The sequence below is a fragment of the Heloderma suspectum genome, chromosome 12, assembly GCF_057233095.1.
Source record: "Heloderma suspectum isolate Gila_16-S chromosome 12, 16-S_ref, whole genome shotgun sequence".
Lineage (NCBI taxonomy): Eukaryota > Metazoa > Chordata > Lepidosauria > Squamata > Helodermatidae > Heloderma > Heloderma suspectum.
In genome coordinates, this window is record NC_139469.1 from 5,649,527 (window position 1) to 5,669,447 (window position 19,921).

At 40.6% G+C, this 19,921-nt stretch overlaps 2 protein-coding genes across 6 annotated transcripts in view; one reads left to right on the forward strand and one right to left on the reverse strand.

Moving 5' to 3' along the window:
* The window catches only part of LOC146336476 (uncharacterized), a 196,252-nt gene that overhangs the window by 86,974 nt on the left and 89,357 nt on the right, over positions 1 to 19,921 (reverse strand). The window lies entirely within an intron of this gene.
* GPR146 (G protein-coupled receptor 146) overlaps positions 1 to 19,921 on the forward strand; it is a 64,765-nt gene that overhangs the window by 27,878 nt on the left and 16,966 nt on the right. For all 4 annotated transcript variants that reach the window (XR_014785495.1, XM_084818199.1, XM_084818198.1 and 1 more), the window contains one exon: positions 13,962 to 14,085. The gene's annotated coding sequence lies outside the window, so the exon portion shown is untranslated. The remainder of the gene's footprint in view (positions 1 to 13,961; positions 14,086 to 19,921) is intronic.

The window sequence follows — 19,921 nt, forward strand, 5'->3', positions numbered from 1 at the left end:
TTTAACTTATATGCAGAGTACATCATAAGAAACGCCGGGTTGGATGAATCACAGGTCGGAATTAAGATTGCTGGGAGAATTATCAACAACCTCCGATATGCAGACGATATCACCCTAATGGCAGAAAGCGAAGAGGATCTAAAGAGCCTCTTGTTGCGGGTGAAAGAGGAGAGTGCAAAAGCTGGTTTGAAACTCAACATTAAAAAAACGAAGATCATGGCATCTGGCTCCATCACTTCCTGGCATATAGAAGGGGAAGAAATGGAAGCAGTGACAGATTTTACTTTCTTGGGCTCCAAGATCACCGCAGATGGTGACTGTAGCCATGAAATTAAAAGACGCTTGCTCCTTGGGAGGAAAGCTATGGCAAACCTAGACAGCATAGTAAGAAGCAGAGACATCACCTTGCCGACAAAGGTCTGTCTAATCAAAGCTATGGTTTTCCCAGTAGTAATGTATGGCTGTGAGAGCTGGACTATAAGGAAGGCTGAGCGCCGAAGAATTGATGCTTTCGAACTGTGGTGCTGGAGAAGACTCTTACGAGTCCCCTGGACTGCAAGGAGGTCAAATCAGTCCATCCTAAAGGAAATCAACCCTGAGTGCTCATTGGAAGGACAGATCCTGAAGCTGAAGCTCCAATATTTTGGCCAGCTAATGCGAAGAGAAAACTCCCTGGAAAAGACCCTGATGCTGGGAAAAATTGAAGGCAAAAGGAGAAGGGGATGGCAGAGGATGAGATGGCTAGATAGCATCACCGATGTAATGAATATGGACTTGAGCACACTCCGGGAGAGAGCGCAGGACAGGAAGGCCTGGCGTGCTATGGTCCATGGGGTCACGAAGAGTCGGACACGACTGAACGACTGAACAACAACAACAACAATTTGGGCTTATCTGAAACAGCTTTCCTTCAGTGTTGCACTTTCCTTAACAGCTAATGTATTTTTCAGTATTATTACTTTTTAAAGAAGCATATAACCCACAGAATGCGAAATATTTGTGGTTTAATTTAACAAAGCACACTGGATTGCCAAATGGCAAATTGGCATAGTTTAAAAACAACAACTACGCACATCAGCTAGTAGGCTCCATCTTCATGGCCAAACTGCCTTTTGTTGCTTAGGGGCTAACGCCGAGTAAATAATGGCACTTTCCAAAGCAGTGCACCAACTTGTGGGTAAGGGCAGTGGCAGCTCTGCTGAATCATCCGATTCCCCACCTTTCAAAACTTTTCTAAAGAAATTGGAAAACGTAGCAGCTGGACAAAAATGCTGTTCAACTGTGGCTTAAAACCTTGAAACTTAAACGTCTGTTCAGATTGCTTTGAAATTTGCTGGATTGGAATACTGAAGACACAGTTTGAACACTTCACATATTGAACAAAATCAGTGAGCACATCATGGGTATCCACAGCATAGCTTGTAACATGTGGAAACAAAACAGCAAGTAGTCTTGCCAGGATCAATCGCAGTTTCCCTCTGCAGTATGCTGGAAAAACACATGCACTCTCATGTTACAAGGTACCCATATTGCATTTGCCAAACTGTAACATATGATATGGATCCTTGGCATGTCACATAAGGCTACCACAGGCGATTCACTTAGAACCAAATGCAAGCAGGTGTTCAATGGAATGCTGCTAGCATATATAATCTGCTTATGCATTTATGCCTAATCGTAGGCTGAAGACATAACAATTAAAAATATAACATAAAGACATAACAATTAAAGTTCAACATAAAATAAGTTAACATTGTGCTAAACACCATTTACAGTAACTTGTCACCAAAAATAGCAACAAAACATTTATATCCAACTGATTATTTTATGTCACATTTGGTTTCTTGTAAGGGGAACGTGACAGGTTACAATGAAAAATGGCTGAACAGAGATCTAAGTTTAAATTGTGCAAATCCAAACCTGGCATTATCCACTGCATCACACTGCCCCCAAACGTCTGAAAATATCTCTGGACATTGGAACTTGAAGGGGAATGTAAAAAACTATCAAATAGCAGTTCATGTTTCTGTACTTCGAAGCATCCAAAATGGGACAGGGGCTCTTAACAGTGGCAATGCATCATCTTCCTCTCATTTGGGCCTTCCAAAGAAGCACAAAAAAGGAAACACAAGTCAGTTACATTTCCTTTTCTTCCACCTTTGCATGTGACGTTCCAAAGCAACTGTGAATGTTGGAAGCCAAGAAAAGAAAGATATATTTGACAGTTTACTCTGTAACTACTTCTGGAATCTGCTGCTATTAGAAAAAATGTGGCCTTATGAAGTTGAAAGGAACTGGCACTGCTTTTCCTTTTTATTTTGCACTTTACACCACAAATATACATGAAAAGAATTAACGGAAACTTCCCCTTGATGCATTCAATACATTAACTACATTAACTGGAGCTTAAAATTATGTTTATAAATTAAAATTTAACAGTGTCTAACCTAGGATGTTTACATCAGCTAATCATTTGTCCTTTTTCTTCTGAAATAAAATTTAGAACATGAAAGTACTTAATCCTGCATTTTGTGATTATATTAATGTTAGCCGTCAGTTCAGTCTCAACATACATTTTTAACATGACTTGTCCAAAATTTATGAAAATGTATTGAAACAGCATCAGAAAAATGTTAGTAATATATCATCACAGTAATATGTATTTCTGAGGTGGATTAACTCTCACAGGTTTGTGGAAAACTTTGCCATGGTTAGGATACAAAGTCTGGGACTGGAAACCAGGTTTGAGCATGTGCTCACTATAGCACTAATCCACAAACCAAATAAACAGCCACAATCACATTTAAAATGGGTCAGTGCCCACAGACTACAATGGGAGCAAATCTGTAATCCTTAACACATGTATGTTTTTATTTACTCACTTGAAAATAAATCCCCTTGATTTAAATGAACCATAATTCCAAATAAAAGTGTGCAGAAATGCAAGGAAACACATCAAATATATAGTATGGACTGAAATGGTTTGTAGAAGACAGTACAGGATCATTAAAAGTTAAGATATGCTCACAAGAAAAGGGATTATAGTTAAAATGCTGTAGCACCTTGCAACCTCAATTACTTAACCCTTGTCTGAATTATTCACTGTTTAACAGCATTTGGCTTTCACTGGGAATGGTCTTAAAACATGTTCTATGTTAACGATAATCTGGATGATATTGGTCAGTATCACTAAACATTTCCTACAGTTAAGAGGTATGTTAAGATAACTGAAAACCACTGGCAGATAAAAACTCAGATGGAAAAAAATGGTTAGTTTAAAGGAAAGAACTCTTTTTTCCTTTATATTGTTGGAGAATGCAAATATAATCAGACAACTCATTAAGAAAAAGCAATATCCACAGGTCCTCCGCAGCATATGAACCTGGAGGCCCTGACAAGTTACCTGAGCTACCATCAGAAGCATTATTTATAAACTGAGCACTCTAAAAATAAGGGTTTCTTTCTTTGGTTGTGAGGTTCTCTGGAGCCTACAAACTCCTTCATAATACTTTCCAGTCTTGTAGTATAGCCCCATGCAGCACAACAGTGAAGAGGAATTGGTTGTAGCAGTTCCTTTTGTAAACATGATAATATGAACAACTTTATTCCACAACCACTTCTGTATTTTAAAGCACTAAGAGCTTTTAATCATCAGATGCATTTCAGAAAGTAAACCACACTCAGCCTGAGTGCTTTCTCAACTGGACGTACATACATATTAGTTCCAATCTGCAGAGGGTTTCAAAATTTTGTTTGACTACATGCCTTCTAAGGTTCTAACTGCTAAACCTGCACAAGATGACTTTTCATACAAAATGGTAGTAATGAGAATTCTTAGGTACCCTGACCGCCACCCCAGCACCTGCTTATTTGGTACTTTTCATGCTTTGATGCATAAGTAAAAAGCGGTTTTCCTTACACCAGCCAATGAAAGAACAGGTACATTTTGACAAAGACCACCATGAAAGACAAACCTATTTGGTGACCGTCACTAACAACACAGAAAATACTACATCTGAACAGAACATGCTATATCTGAGGCTACTTTTCTAGTTGCTACACACACATGGGACATACAAAGGTATCCATATTTCAGTTGCTGAAAACTGCAGGCAAGCTTTGTTTTGGTGTACAGTTTATTTACATTTTGACATTAACAATCTGACAATTTGAGAAGCTGTTTCAAGACATTTTGTCATGCCAAATAGTTGCTACGCAGTTTGATGATGCCTCCTTTCAGGCTATTACAACTGCAGTCTAGTTTTACCTTGCAGTGGAAAAATGTAAGGGGGGCGGAGCATGAGGGCCTGCACAAAATATTAGCAATACTTAGAATTCATACAGCACTTCTTGAGTCAAAGTGCTTTACATATATTATCTCAGGAAACCTTAAAACAACTCTGTAAAGACGGTTAATTTTATTATCCCCTTATTGCATACACTGCGAGAGAAAGGGAGGTTTGCCTGAAGACACGTAGTGAGTTCATGGCTGAGGAGAGATCTGAACCAGGATTTCCCGATTCGCAACTCAGCCATCCTGGAACAGTATCTCTCAGGTTCCTGCGTGTTACTGCACTAGGCTGACAGCAAAGGGTGTGTGTGTGCTCATAATCTTGGACTCTGGACCTTTCCAGTTCTTCCAGATTTTTCCCTTTTGCACAGAATTATTACTTTCACAATTTAGGGAGTTTTCTGGTCCAAGCTTTCTGGTGTAGGATAAAACTGTGTCCCACTTACTTTCCACATGCAAAAAAGGAAGGAAGCTTTCTCTTATCCCATATGTTCTTTTTCTATTACTTTCTTTTCAGGCAGAGGCAGTGTAGAGGAAATGGTTGCATCTTCAGCAACATGAAGAGGAGGAAGTAAGAGGAAAGGCAGGTTGGTTACCTATAACTGTAGTTTTCTGAGTGGTCATCTGTGCATTTACACAAATGATGAAGGAAAGACAGAATATCCCTAAAATAATTTTGGGAGGAGTATCATCCAAACCCTACTCCATTTCCTGAAGCTCCTCTTACCTCCACCTCCCATGATTGCTGAAGATGCAACAACTTCCTCTATATTGCCTCTGCCTAGATTGCGATTTCTCATAAGAGAAAAACTCTAGCTTGCTGGCTGGTCCACTCTCATTCAAGGCTTTGAAAGGCCAGGGTTCTCTTTTAAAGCCAGAGGGAATGAAAGAGTGAGGAGGTGAACATACTGAAGAGCAGTGCTCTGTTTTTCTGAACAGATATAGTGGTAGTAATGGCATCAGCTACACAACTGAAGCAATGAAGTATCAGCAATGTTGTTGTTGTTCAGTCGTTCAGTTGTGTCCGACTCTTCGTGACCCCATGGACCATAGCACGCCAGGCCTTCCTGTCCTCCGCTCATTTCTCCTACATTTCAGACCAGCTCACATCACCCAGCCAATAGCTATAAGGTATCAAAATCCAAACAAAACTATTTATCTACAAAAACATTACAATGCAGCAGAAATAGAACTGTAATACCTCATACCTACCCACTCTCCTCTATTTCACCAAGCCTTGCACAAAAAAAGGGACCTTGTACTTTTCTTTCTTTCTTGTATGATTCTCTATTGGTCTGTTGTTAATAGAAAGAATCAAACTGAGAGACTTCTCTCAGAAAGCCATTCCTAATCCTTGGAACTACTAAAAAGGCCCTGCTTTTTCAGATTCCAAAGAATGTGTCTGAAGCAGAGCCCTTCCTAATGACAGGACACGGCAGCAGGGGAGGACAGCAAATATGTGGGTTCCAGGCTATGAAATAATTTAAAGGTTAAAAAAGCACATTAAATTGAATTAAGAACACAAGAATGTAAAAAGAGTCATGCTGGATCAGATCATGGGTCCATCTACTCCAGTATTCTGTTCATACAGTGGCCAACTAGATGCCCATGGGAAACCCACAAGCAGGACAGGAGTGCAACAGAACCCACCCACCCATGTTCCCTAGCAACCGGGGTACATAAGCATACTGCCTCTGATACTGGAGGCAGCATATAGTCATCAGAACTAGTAGCCATCAATAGCCTTCTCCTCCAGGAATTTGTCCAATCCACTTTTAAAGACACCCAACTTGGTGGCCTTCACTAAGAACATACGAAGAGCCATACTGGATCAGACCAAGGGTCCATCTAGTCTAGCATTCTGTTCATACAGTGGCCAACCAGCTGTCGACCAGGAACCCACAAGCAGGGCATGAGTGCAACAGCACCTTCTCACCCATGTTCCCCAGAAACTGGTGTACACAGGCTCACTGCCTCTGGTACTGGAGGTAGCACATAGCCACCAGGACTAGTAGCCACTGATAGCCTTTTCCTCCAGGAATTTGTCCAACTCTCATTTAAAGCCATCCAAAATGGTGGTCATTACCACTTCCTGTGGTAGCGAATTCCATAGTTTAACTATGTGCTGTGTGAATAAGTACTTCCTTTTATCTGTCCTGAATCTCCCACCAATCAGCTTCATAGGATGACCCTGGGTTATAGTATTTTGAGAGAGGGAGAAAAATGTCACCCTATCCACATTCTCTGCACAGTGCATAGTTTTGTACACCTCTATCATGTCTCCCCTTACCCACCATTTTTCCAGGCTAAACAATCCCAGCTGTTGTAACCTTCTCTCATAGGGGAGATGCTCCAGCACCTTGATAATTTTAGTTGCCCTTTTCTGCACCTTTTCCAGCCATACAATATCTTTTTTTAGGTGTGGTGACCAGTATTCCAAGTGTGGTCAAACCATAGATTTGTATAGGGGCAGTAAGTCGTTGGCAGTTTTATTCTCAATCCCTTTTCTAATTATGCCTAACATGGAGTTTGCCTTTTTTTACAGCAGCTGCACACTGGGTTCACATCTTCATCGAGCTGTCCACCACAACCCCAAGATCTCTTTCCTGGTCAGTCACTGCTAGCTCAGATCCCATCAGGCTATACTTGAAGTTGGGATTTTTTGCACCAATGTGCATCACTTTACACTTGCTTACACTGAACCGCATTTGCCATTTAGATGCCCGTTCTCCCAGTTTGGAGAGATCCTTTTGGAGCGCTTCATAATCCCTTTTTGTTTTAACCACCCTAAATAATTTTGTGTCATCCGCACTACATCTTGTGGACGTGAATTCCAAGCACTTTGTGAAGAAATACTTCCTTTTACCTGTCCTGAATTTCCCACCAATAACCTTCCTGGGGTGACCCCGGGTTCTAGTATTATGAGAGACAGAGAGAAATGTCACCCTATCCACTTTCTCCACACCAAGGATAATTTTGTACACCTCTATCACGTCCCCCCTTACTTGCCTTTTCCCGCAAAGTTAAACTATCCCAGTTGATGTAACCTTCCCCACAGGGGAGTTGCTCCAGCCCGCTGATCATTTTAGTTGCCCTTTTCTGCACTTGTTCCAACTGGACAATATCCTTTTTTAGGTGCAGTGACCAGAACTTCATACAGTATTCTAAGTGTGGTTGCACCATAGATTTGTATAAGGGGAGTATGATCTTGGCAGTTTTTTTCATTTCCTTTTCTAATTATACTTAACATGGAATTTGCCTTTTTCACAGCCACTGCATACTGGGGTGACATTTTGATCACGCTGTCCACTACAACCCCAAGATCTTTTTCAACTGAATTCAGTTGAAATTCACTGGTGGCCAGGTACATTTGTCACAGCACTGGTTGTATATGGATTTGATTCCCCTCACTCTCAGGAGTGAGCATCCTGCAACAGCTGCTGTTTTCAAACTGTTTTCAAGGGCAACCATATGTAGAAGTCTACATGCAGTAGTCTAGCTGTGAGGGCAAAGGCAAAGCAAGAGAGATAAAACTGCAGCTAGGCAAATGAGCACTTATATAAAGCAGCACAAAATTACTTGAAGAATGCAGAAGTGCAGCTGCATGTTGAGTAGCCAACATAACCCAGGAACACATCTGCCACACTGCTGCTGACCTATCAGTGAACTCTCCTAGTTCTGTTACTCAAGATTAGAAATGCAAATAAGCCCCTCTACAGGTTTCATAAGTACAAAAGATAGAGGGTCTTAGATCTTCAGCTTTTTTTCACTCATCTACTTCAATGGAATGAAAAAAAAAGGCAGGGAATAATCAGATCACTAATCAAACTAGAGATTGCCTTACATTGTTAAGACTACAAACAGTCAGAAAAGGAAAATCAAATACTCTTCAGAGCTGTGAAGAAACATGGCATTGCTCAATACACTAAGCAATACTAAAAACTCCTGCAGAATGGCATTTTCCTTTTGACACACACCTACAATTTCAACTGAAATGAACTCAAATTGTGCACGTACACAATGTGGGGATACCGACTGCTAATGAATTTTAAACTAATACAGGAGCCATTTGTAAAATAATTTAAACAGCTCAGAGGTAGCTTTTATCTCAAGCAGACTGATTCATACTTTGGTGATTCTATCAAGTTCTAATGTGGAGTGTATTACTGTATAGGTTTACATGGATGTAACAGAATTTAAATCTCACTGAGGTTATTGAATAGCATATGTAAGAGAGAGCAATACTAAAGGGATTCTTTTACATTTCTGGGAACATTATTCATGTCATAAATCCTCAAGGATGTGATAATGCTGTGCTGTAAAAGTTATAGATGTAAATACTGCCACTTTTCCATGCTGGCTTGTAAAAAACAGGAAAAATAAACTTTTGTTGTTAAAAAAATGTAAAGACCAAGGTACTTGAAAGGGCATAGGAGATAAAGATTTGCCCGGGGCTCTATTTGAAACCTATGCAGATAAGAGAAACTTGGGGACTGACTTAGCTTTGCACTAACACCAAAGAGTCTTGGTGCACTTTAAAGACAAATCGATTTATTGTGGCATAAGCTTTTGTAGATCCTCAGTTGGCAAAAACACACAGATTCATAGGCAAACGCAAAAGCAAACATTGGGGCCAAAAGGCCATGAAATGTAAGGGATAGCTGTGGTTCTCTACACACAGCCCAAATATGTACAACATAAGAACTAAGTGACTCATCCCTAACAGCAGTCATTGTGAAAATATTATCTTTTCTAGCTATGTTATGCTAATTTATCATCTATAATGGGAAAGAAACACAAAGTCTCAGTTAAGTCTGAATTGAATACTGTAAAGTTTGCTAATGAATTCTAATTCAGCAATTTCATGTTAGAAGCTCCCTGTGAAGTCTTTTTGTTGAAATGCTGTGACTGAGGGCAGCAGCAGATTATCCTGGGACTTTAAGTGAGGAAAGACCTACCTCCCAAGGCATGTGAAATAAAAGTATCATTGCCCAGGATTGAACGTAGAGAACTAATGATCGGGTAGAACTGTTTAGCTAGATTTAGGTGACAACAACTGGTTTTCAATCACTTTCACTGTTTATATGTCCATCTCCTAGCTGCACTGGTATGCCCAGAAAGTGAACTGCTTGGTGGACTCGAATGGAAGATGGAGAAACCCTGGTAGAATTTCTCAAGGGCTTTCTTACCATGGTTCCAGATGATAAAAATGTCACTAATATATTGCAGGAAGACAACTTTAGGGACAGAAGAAATGTTGCTCTAAGTCAGCTATTAACATGTTGATATACTATGGAACCATGCAAGTACCCATGCCTTTACCTGAGCTAAATCTTTCAGAATATTATAAAGTATGGCATCCTTACTTTAATATTCCTCTTTCAATACAAGCAGCCACTACACCACTGGGCAATTTTTAAAATCCACCTGTAATTTTGAAACTTCAGTCCTAAAAGCCTGCCTGGGGTAATTAATGTTTGTATGAATAAACTGAAAAGGAGATGATTATATTGCACAATTGACTTTGCGGGCAATACAAAACTGACACCATCATCTAAATTCTCCCAATGCAATCCAACACAGCAGAAAACAACTGGAAATCATTGTTACTGCACACTGTATCCTGCCCCCTGCGCCCCCAGCCTGTGCTTTGCCTTACTGGTAAGGGAGCCTGTTTGGGGCCAGAAGAATTGTAATGCTTATTATACCTAGAAATTAAGAATGGCTTTGTGGAGAAACAGTGTATTGCAATATAAAAGTTATTAAAATGTTCTCTAAAGTTTATAAATAAGTGTGTTATGTAACACAGTAATGTTGTGATTATAAGTGGTTGCATGTGAGATGTAAAAATATTATCTCTAACTAAGGCCTACCGCTGACACCTTGCCAGCTGCCAGCAACGCTAATACTATTACCAAAGAACAAGGCCGGCCCCAAGACATTTTGCTGCCTGACGCAAAAGCCAAGGTGATGCCCCTTTCCATTCCATGTAAAAACAAATGGAACTAGCAGTGGACAGTTACTACAATACTGGCAATGGGATAGAGCCATCTGCCATACCGAAAGGCAGCCGGCTAGTTTAGGTGGTGCAAGACAGGCTGTGTGGCACACACAGTGGTGTCCTCCAAGAGATGTGAATGGCCAGGGGGCTCATGAGAACCGACTGGGGACTGCCACCATTACCCAACATCTACTGCCTGAAGCAGTTGCTGCACTCTGCCTATTGGTAGGGCCAGCTCTGCCAAGGAAGCAGCTATGAAGTCAGCAGGTTTACAGTTGGACCAAATGTTTATATTCTCAATAGGAAAATTAAAAAGGTCAGTGTATGATGGGCTAGTAAATGAACATGCTATTTACTCTCATTGACTCATAAATATAGGCCGATGGACTGGCAGTTTACAATGTGTTAAAAGATAATTGTTTATAGGATTCTGGCTAGAGTGTATAAAAGAACAGTATCAACACTGTCAGTTGGAGCAGGTCAATCAATTCAGGCAGAGAAGAGCCTGAGGAAGGAGAAGACAGCAGCACAGCATAAGGGAAGAAGCTGAAATCAGAGAAGGCAGAAACTCTGAGCTGCTAGGAAAGAAAGGCTCTGGAAGCAGAGTTTTGAAGAGGGGCCTTTGGCCAGATGGTCAGCAGAAGGCAATTGGCCTCAAGAACCAGTGAGACTTTAGAAAGAGGCAACTGTGTGATTTCTTCTTTCCTGTGATCTTCTCAAGTCTCACCCTGACCAGAAGTAAGACTACAGAGAATGCTGAAGCAATAATTGCCAGTTGACAATTACTCATCTCAGGCAGCTGTGAGGCCAATGGGAGAGAGAGCTAAGAGACTTTTTACAGTCCTGTATTCTTCCTGGCAACCTAGCAGTTCGAAAGCAAGAAATTGCAAGTAGATAAATAGGTACCGCTTTGGCGGGAAAGGTAACAGCGTTCCGTGCACCTCGGTGTTCAGTCATGCCGGCCACATGACCACGGAAGCGTCTTCGGACAGCGCTGGCTCTTCGGCTTAGAAATGGAGATGAGCACCACACCCTAGAGTCGGACACGACTGGTTGGGGACACCTTTACCTTTTTATTCTTCCAGTAAGTTCCTGACCAGAGGGTCTGATCCTCTGTGTCATTCTAGGGAGCTAACTGGGATGGAAATAGCATAAGGGTAACTTGCAACTATGTTTTAAAAGGGAAGTGTACCAGAATATGGAAACAGCTGCTTACTTAAAGAAACAAGACCTTTAAAGCAAGCAGCCTGAGCGCTAAGGGCACTAGTACTTGGATGGGAGACCTTCTGTGAATCGGGCTTCCTGCATTGAGCAGGGGGTTGGACTTGATGGTCTTGTAGGCCCCTTCCAACCCTATGATTCTAAGTCCTGAGGTTCTAAGTTCTAAAGGATTCAATACTCTAATAGCACCACCATTTTCATTTTGTACAGGGCACCCATGAAGGTCAGAGGAAGCATGAGAATTCCCAGTTTGCACACTGCACCATTTATAAGTTAAGGAGGGACACTTAGGGTACCTTGCCCTAGAGCACCCACAATTCTGAAACAAGCACTTGGGTTCTGTTCAGGTGACTTCGGCTGAAGCCCCTCCTCTGCAACGGACATGATGTGAATTTCTGGGAAAATCACCACCTCGCAGCCTCAGCTTTCCATCTCTAAAACAAAAATAATAGTGATCTTCCTCCACAAGGCTATTGGGAGGACAAATCCAGCCATTAAACAAATTAAAACTGCGAGAAGTAATTATACATGAATGGTCAATAAAAATGATTATTTTGCAAACTGACAGACCACCAATAATAGGACTCCACAAGTAAACGCGGGAAAGCAATGAGATAACATTATGGGTGCCAAATTAAAATAATTAACTCCGCTTACAAAATATACATTTTCATAGTGAATATAGAAATAGTTTAGATAGGTCCTTGTAATTTATGCATATGAACAGTTAATCAAGACTTTTCTGCTATTCAGTTGTTAACGAAGTCCCATTTCCAGTGATTTTCATATTGTGAAGCAATGGCTTAAGAGCAAATAAAAACTGTGAGAACAGTGGAATAAGCTGAATACAAAAATACACTGGGAGTTCAATCCAATTACCGTTTTAGACAATTGAAAATCCAACATATGAAAAGGCCTCACACCAAACTGGACCACTGGTCCATCTAATTCAGTACTGTCCACTCTGTGAGTGGCTCTCTAAGTTGTATGGCAGCAAGGCTGCGAAGGAGATCTGCGTGAGGTCCTTTCTTTTAAAACGGAAGGATTAAATTTGGGACCTTCTGCGTTCAAAGAATCTGCCTTACAACCCCATGGCCCCTCACCTTTAAAAGCTTTAAAGATTTGAGCTTGGGAATGTGAACTCAAAGGCTGGGTTCAGATGTAACACTACGCCATGATGGGTAAGCGGCCTGAGCTGCCCATGGTGGGTTAGCGTGTTGGGGGGCTTCCCCCCCACGATGGGTTAAATAGCCCAATTAAGCCACCCTCAGAACCCACGCTCAGCAGTAAGTGTTATTTTACTTATGATGGGTTAGCGTGTTGTCACACCAGCATGGGTTAGAGATCGCCTACAGAGCTGCTTGGCAAGAGCAGTCAAAAACCCTGCTGCCGCTCTGCTCCTCTCAAGCAACCTTTGTTTCTGCCACAAAGGAAACTGGGATACCTGCCCGCTGGGTGGGAAGACTACATGAAGAGGAGGAGCGAGGTGTGTGTGTGTGAAATAAACTACTCTCTGTAGTTTGTCTGCCTAATTGTCTGATGGGAGCACAGTAGGTTGTTTGCATCATAGAATCATAGAATAGTAGGGTTGGAAGGGGCCTACAAGACCACCGAGTCCAACCCCATTGAGCATAACCACCTACCCAGCGTAGCCTGCCACCCACCATGGGTTTGCATGACATGTGAACAGTCCTAAAGAGACTGAACTTCTGGGCAACCAGTTGCCTAACCCTAACCTAAGGTAAAAACAAATTAAGGCCTGCAAAAAGTCCATTTTAATAAGTGGAAATAATATACGGCAGTATATACTTAGTTTAAATAAGCCTACTACTTAAAATCCTATTGTTGTAGTGTTAGAGATTCCACTCTAGAATATTGTTCTTCCTAAGGCTATCTTATTATTAAAATAATGCTGCTATGTTTGACAGGAAAAAAATCCATGGAGTAATTTCACATGCCTCAGTACTCCTATTTCTTAATGAGACTACTCAATTAGGACTGCTCCAATGTTTATTCCTCATCATGGTTCCATGGTCTGCATGCACTAGATATGGGTTTTATTATGCAACTGTATGAAAATGTTAAATGGCTCTCTTAAGTAGCAAAAAGCCTTTTTAATGTGGTGACTTTTCAAAAAATACAAAGAGTTCAGACTCTCTCTACATTTGCTGCAGAGGCAAATCAGCCTCAGGGCAGTAATCAGACTTCATGATTAATGCCCGTTCACCCTCCTGACTTAATCACTTAGAGATATCACTGTGGAGGGCTTGATTTTGTAACAGACCTCTCTGCCAATCAGAGAGCACAGCCACAGCTTAAAGGATTATGTTGTGTATGTGTGTGTTGGGGGAGGTCATGTGAATAGACAGAGTTTGGTGCCACTAACAACACTGATGCAGTGGAATCAGCATTCTTCTCCTAAGCTCTGCTATTGTTTACCCTTCACAGAAATGAGACATTGGAGTTTTTGCTGAACGTACTCCAAGGAAGTTCCAATTTGAAGAGCAAAATGTTTCTTCCTGCTATCAAAAAGCCTACATACTTTGCTCTGAAGCAGGGTAGTGCTTACCAGGTGAGTGCTCAGCAAGCTGACCTTGCAGCTTGCTCTTTAAAAAAAATAAAAATAAAAGCTGTGTGGTGGTATTAGCTATAATGCAGGCAAGCGAATGAGCAGAACCATAGAATTTCTACATCAGAAGGCAGTATGCAGCTGTTTTGCAATTCATAATTTTTTAAAAAGCAGTTTTATTAAAACATTGTATATCTTGCGATCTTTGTTATGGTTTTCAAAAATGGGGAAAGCATGGATCTATAGTAGGATCTTATGTCTAATTAAATCTCACTTAATCCTATATCAGCTTTCTTACCTGCAATTTTTCTGGAAAAGTTTACCAGATGCATCAAATGCACCAAAATCTCTCAGTACCTTTAATTTAATAATTTAACTTCTCTCGCTCATAAAATACAAAGTTATCCCAACAGATGTAAGAGGGGGAAGATATGAGCATACACACAGCAAATACACAGTATTTTATGTTGCAATACATTAGAGTCAGCAACTAAAACTCTTAACCAGCAATCCAGTTGCATTTTATTAAGTCATTAGGAGAGAAGGTTAGCAAAAAATTAAACATCATTAGATTGTAACAGACTTGGCTCAGTACTTTAATGCCAACATAAATTTAAAAGAATTATACACAGAGACACAAAGTGTTCTTATAAGTCTGGTATCTGCATGTCTACTGTGTATTAAGCAAGACCAAAATTAAGCCTTCGCTGAGATAAAACAACAGTCTTGTGGCATCTTAATTCTTCATTCATCTGACAAAATGGACTCTAGTTCATAAAATTTTATACCATAATAAATGTGTATGTTTTTAAGGTCCCACAACACTCTTTGTTGGTTTTGGTACAACAAACTAATATGGTTACCACTCTGGAAGTTGTCTGACCCAGGTAACTAAACAAAACTTTATGTCCTTAGTATAAATCCTAAAGAAGGAAAAAAGAAACAAAATGATTACAATATTCTGGATAACAGCTCATTTGTTTCCAATTAAAACACACTGAAATGTTATCTTACTGATTTCAGACACTTGCATTACATAGCAAAACACTCTTACTGTCAGTATACATTTTGGATGAAGTGTTTTCAGTTGAAACATTTGTAAGTATTGCTGTAATTGGGCATATGAATAGTTTTTTTTTATTAAACATCCTTTATGTTTAATTGTTGTTGAGAAGTGAGAATTTCAGCAGGTGCAGCTTTTCACATAGGTCATACGCTGCTCCTGCCTTCCTCTTCTCTACAAAACTATTAAAGATACAGGAGCCCTGTCTTGTTCTGCATATGGGCATCCTAGCATACTGAAAGGGGGAAATGCCCCTAACCTAATTTGGATTGGGGAGGGGTGTGTGCTAATTTGACCTGTTCCATTTGCAGGATCCAGTCCCTCTTCAACCCCAATTTCAACAGCCTTCAACTTCTCTCCCAAGGAAGCTCTCAGTGTTTATTTGTTTTCCTGGTTGGTTCACTTCATTGACACATGCACTGTACGTAAAAGTGAAGCCAGCTCTAGACACTCATTTTTAGTTTTCCAAGGCATTATGAATGTATGTGCGTACACCGGAGGGGGGGGGAACGACACGAAACTGGGGTGGGTGGTGGTGATGCTCTTTTAGAGGTTGTATGAGCCACAATGTTCAGACAGGTCCTTCTTGTTTTTCAACAGATTTCAAAAACCTGTTTTAGGAGAGAGTGGAGGAGCAGATTCTTTTAATAATTTCATATTTAAAATATGAATATTTTCTGAGGAAGGAGGGGCATGAATTTATCAACCTTATTTAAATCTGGACCAAGCTTAAAATACACTTGCAATGCCTTTTTGCATATCACAAATTGTTTTTAAAACTCCCCTTGATTTTGAAGCTGGTTGGCAACATGGCGTAGGAGGGGCTACCATTTGAGATATAAAGTCCAAACACCCTGTTGGGCTAACAGAAGTAGTCATACAGCTCACTGAATTCCTGATCCTGATAGGAGTAAATGGATGAATGCTGGTGACAAAACAAAATGACATTGACTCAAAAACAGTAGAGTCAACAGCCTGACTGTACCTGGAGGTCATCTATTTCAACTGTCTATGCCAGGATTTAACCCTACAGGTAACAGTTTAATTTTGATAGTTAATCTGTTTGGTATGATATAATCTCAGGTAAAAGAGAAGTAGTTGTTTATTTTTGTTAGATGCCCGTAGCACACTTTTTTGTACAAAATCATCATCTAATAATTTACTACCTAAACCTCTGTACATTGCCCAGATGCTACAGCTGTACTCTCCCCTTCCAAGTATGAAATCATTCAAAAATTACAAAGTTTATGCTCCAATCAAGAGAGGCACAGGAACCACAAAAGTTGAAGTTATATTCAGTTCACAGGCAGGATAACCATTGACAACTACATATCAGGCCAAAGTTGGACGCTTGACAGGGGAAGGGGTACACAGACTCAGAACAATGGCAATTTATAAAGACTGCTCTGTAGAGGAAATGAAACACTGACACTCTTCTCTCTTGAGAGAATATTCCAGGAAATGAAAATATATGTGACTGAAAGCCATGTGTGTGCCTGTTGTATGTATGTTTGGGTAGCTGTGCAGGTGTGCTTATATACGGAGAATGTTTTTCAAGCATGCAATTAGCAGAGTAACTTAAGGGTATATTCTATAGAAGCCAAAAGGTTAATACTGAATGATAAAACTAGATCAATGGAATTGTCCCTGCCTCAAGGATCTGCCACTTACGTGCAGTAAAATTTCAATAAGCTTCTGTATATATTACTCATTTTATTCCCTTAGAAATATTATTTGATGAACAAAACATACAAGGAAGTCTAATCCCCACTAAGGATTAAATAAAGAGAGTACCTTTGGGGGGGAATTAGCAAACTTCCTAAAAATTTCAGCCATAGAATACCTATTATAAATACATCACTGACTTTTTACATTCAAGACTATAAATGCATACCAAGCCAATCATCCTTATTATGAACATCTACTAGAAAAAAAGGTTCTGTTTCAATACATTTCCTGGAAACATTTATGCATTATCAGTCCCCGCATTCTGGGATTGGAGAATCTGAGTCTGTTTCTCAACAGGAATCTCCTGTGCAGATGGCATAATGTACGGCTGATAAGAAGTCACTAGGTCAGCTTTCACTTGTTTTATTGACAGGAAGTAGCACTGCAGAATGGTGTCTAGGAGAAGCACCATCTGTGCTTCTTGTCAGTCTTCTCCAACTAGCAGAAGAATATCTATGGAGAATGCTCCTGTGATGCCAAGTTTCACTTCCCTCCTATCTTACAAAGTCTAATCTCTGGTGATTTCAACAAATAGATTCGAGTTAGAGAATGAACTGTTGTTTCTGTGGTGCCAAATTCATTGAGACAGATTTAGTTCTGAAATAGCAGCTGAGCTACAGTAAAATCAACAGTACTGCCATTTCTCACATTGGAATTAAATCAGGCCTGCAGTAACGAAGTCTTCTTGGACTGGGCAGGGAGGGGGAGGATCCCATCACAGACTATCTGAATTGCTTTAATAAGCGAGGCTTCTTCTTGTAGTTTAAAGAATGCTCTATAACCCAACCTTGAGACACAGACAGCTGCTGCAGATGTACTGGCTCCCTACATTCCATAATATGCAAGTTGAGAGGTACCATCTTGAATACACGCTCCCAACCTCTCCTTCCTTCTACTCCAGAGTGATTTCTCCCCCCCCCCCCGCTTTCCTCTCTGATAACAGAAGAGCCATGCTGGATCAGGCCAAAGGCCGATCTAGTCCAGCATTCTGTTCACACAGTAGCCAAGCAGCTGCCAGTGGGAAGCCCGCAAGTAGGACCCCCCTGCTCAGGTTCCCCGGCAGCTGTATACAAAGGCATACTGCCTTGGAGATAATATATACCCATCACGAATAGTAGCCACTGATAGCCTTGGCTTTATGATACATGAGCACCAGTGCAAACACAGTTAAAATGAACCATAGTTTGTCAGTGCACATGTATACACTGAACCATGGGGCTCCAGATTTCACATAGATTTTGAAAAATTGAAAAATGCTTTAGTGAAAGGTAGAAAAATCCTATAGAGTTTGGAATGAGACTTGGAGCTCATCTAGTGAATAGATTTTAGTCTAATCCCCTGTTCAATGCAGGCTGTGCTTCACAGGATACAGTTACATCCCTGACAGATAGTTGTCTAGCTTCTGCTGAAGTACCTCCAGGGAAGGAGAACACTCACCCCCGCACGAAGCTGTCTGTTCCACTGTTGGGTATTTCTCCTAATGTTTAGTCAAAATCGGTTTTAAATCAAATCGATTTTAAATCAAAATCGGAAATCAAAAATTTCCCTGCAATTTCCAACCATTGGTTCTAGTCCTGCCATCTGGAACAAGAGAACAACTCTGCTCCATCTTCTGCATGACAAGCCTTTCAGAAATTTAAAGGCCACTATTACGTCTACCCTTAATCTTCGCTTCCACAAGCTAAACATACCCAGCTCTTTCAGCCATTCCTCATTGGACTTGGTTTCCAGACCTCTAACCAGGTTGCCTTTCTCTGAATGTGTTCCACTTCGTCAATGTACTTCCTAAGATGTGGCACCCAGAACTGGCACAGTACTGCAAATACAGCCTAATCCATGCAGAATACAGTGGAGGTACTACTTCCCATGATCTGGACGCTACACTTATGTTAATAAGCCTAAGACTACATCAGCTTTTGGGGCAGTTGCATCCAGCTTATGATCCACTAAGACACCTAGGTCCTTTTCACATATACTGCTGCCAAGCCAAGTCTCCACCCCCCTATACTTGTGCTTTAATTTATTTGAACCGAAATGCAAGATTTTATATTTATCTCTGCTGAATTGTTAATTTTGGCCCAGTATTCCAGCCTGTCAAGATCCTTTTAAATCTTGATTCTCTCGTCTATGGTATAATATAACCTACAGTATAATCTATTTGTCCCAGCTTTGTGGCATTTGCAGATTTGATCAGCATTTCCTCTACACCCTCATCCAAAACATTTATAAAAATGTTGAACAACACATGGCCCAGGACAGAGCCCTGTCGCTTTTCACTTGAAAACCCTCTCCAGGTTGATGCAGAACCATAAATGAGCACTCGTTGGGGACAGATGCTCAACTAGCTGTGGATCCACTTAATAGTAGCAGTGTCCAACCACATTTTACCAATTTGTCAATGAGGATATTATGGAAAACTTTATTAAATGCTTTGCTGAAATCAATATATACTATTTCCATGGTGTTCCCAGGATGTACCAGATTAGTAACTCTATCAAAAACAAAGAAAAGGTTGGTGTAGTGTGATTTAATCTTGATAATCACATGCTGCCTCCTAGTAACCAAAGTATTATTCTCTAGATGCTCCCAGACCAACTGCTTAATAATGTGTTCTAGATTTTGTCCAGTATTAATGCTCATCTGTAGTTTCCCAAATCTTTTCCTCCTTTTTGAAGATGAGGAGAGCACTTATCTGTCTCCAGTCTTCTGACACCTCACCGTTCTCCAAGAATTCTCCAAGATTACAGCTAGTGGCTCTGAAATAACATCTGCAAACATCTCTTTGAGCACCCTGGGGTGTAACTTATCTGGCCCTGAAGACTTAAATTCATTTAAAGTAGCCAGATGTTCACACATCATCTCCTTCCCTATCCTGGGCTAGAAGTCTCTCCTTATGTCATTTTCTCTACTCGTCCCAACACAACTTTGTTGAACACAACTCCCCTGCGGGAGAAGGCTGAGGCAAAAGGGGAGTTGAACAGCTCTACCTTCTCTCTCTCAGCTAACGCTTCACTATCTTTCATAGGCAGCAGACCTAGTGTTTTCCTT